A 1,366-nucleotide genomic window follows, 5' to 3' on the forward strand; every position below is an offset into this window, starting at 1 on the left:
CCAACATGGTTCAGATATCTGACCTGCAATAATTAAATAAAGACTTCATTATAATATAGTTATGCTATGATCACATCCTTCGCGAATAATTTATTTCTTGACCTTTTTTTCTCTCAATTTGCTTTACACATACAGACTTGGGTTTTACTTACACAATTTACAAAATTATTCAATTAAAAAACTGTAGTCTCATTCAATAATAGATAGCATATTGCACAAGAGCGTTTTATTTCAGCTGCAATTCGCTGACGTTGACGAGAAGAAAGCGAAAAGCACGACGGCTACAATAATTAATATGACTGGGTTGTTTAAGATGTTTCATTATTGATACTTACATAGTAAAACTTGCGTACGTTAAGGAATCTCAATCAAAATGACCAATCTGAAAGCACAATAATTTATGAAGAAATTTTGTCAGTTTTGATAGATGAACGGTTCTCGATAAGTATTAAAAATGTTTTATTAATTTCTGCACGATCTATAATATATTTATTTATTAGTTCGCAGATTACAAAACAAATTTTGTGTAATATTTTTTAATGAATTGAAAAGGACTAAAATATATAACCAGCAATAACCTAACCTAACCTAACCTAACCTGTCTCAGTCATAGACGTAGGGCAAGGCAGAGAAAAATTCCAGTCGTGAGGGTATACGATTGGAATTTTTCTCTGCCTTGCATTACGTCTACGATTTAAGACAGTATTAAGCACTCACGGATCGTTCTCTGCCAGCAGCCTACGAAACGTTGTCCGTACGGTCTCGTGGCTCGTACAGGACTGTACACAGGACTCTCTGATCATTCCGCGGATCCGTCTCTAGCACTCAAACGGTGAGCCAATAGAGGTGCCCGAGATTCCTCCCGACCAATGAGACGAATGTTGTATATGTGTAGTGTGTATATATGGTAGTTGTATATGTGGTAGTGTGACAGTGTAAAAAGATTTTACACATTAAAGTAATGACGGAATAGCACGTGATCGAAATCGAAAAGATCAAAGGTTTGACAGAGAGTGGGCATACATAGTTATACTATGGTACACCGTTCTCTATGAATTTGCACTCTCAGTATAACATCTATGTTGTTAATATGTCGAGTTGACTATCCGTCACTAATACGAATAGTTGTGCCGACATCAATCTTGATACTTTTGATGCAATGTTCTTCGTCAAAACTTTAATTTTAGTAACAATTTAAAATAATATTATTAACAGAACAATGTATACACGAACAAATTACATTAGTAAAATCATGGTTTTGGTAATTATGTAGAATAGGGCCTTTTCCGAATTTTGATATTTTCTTGCGGTTTTCTTGGTAAAAACCTTTGTTGTGACTCTGACAGTGATAATCAATCGGGGGAGT

General features: G+C 34.8%; 1 long non-coding RNA gene across 1 annotated transcript; it reads right to left on the reverse strand.

Annotated features, from left to right (window-relative positions):
- Nucleotides 1–1,348, reverse strand: LOC105556287. The gene is made up of 3 exons (XR_001008545.1): nucleotides 718–1,348; nucleotides 336–382; nucleotides 1–23 (listed from the first exon to the last, which is right to left on the reverse strand). It is a non-coding gene; the product is annotated as an uncharacterized LOC105556287 (long non-coding RNA).
- Between the last annotated feature and the right edge of the window lie 18 nt (nucleotides 1,349–1,366).

This window comes from Vollenhovia emeryi, unplaced genomic scaffold, assembly GCF_000949405.1.
Source record: "Vollenhovia emeryi isolate VEMERY1.0 unplaced genomic scaffold, V.emery_V1.0 DF940140.1, whole genome shotgun sequence".
Lineage (NCBI taxonomy): Eukaryota > Metazoa > Arthropoda > Insecta > Hymenoptera > Formicidae > Vollenhovia > Vollenhovia emeryi.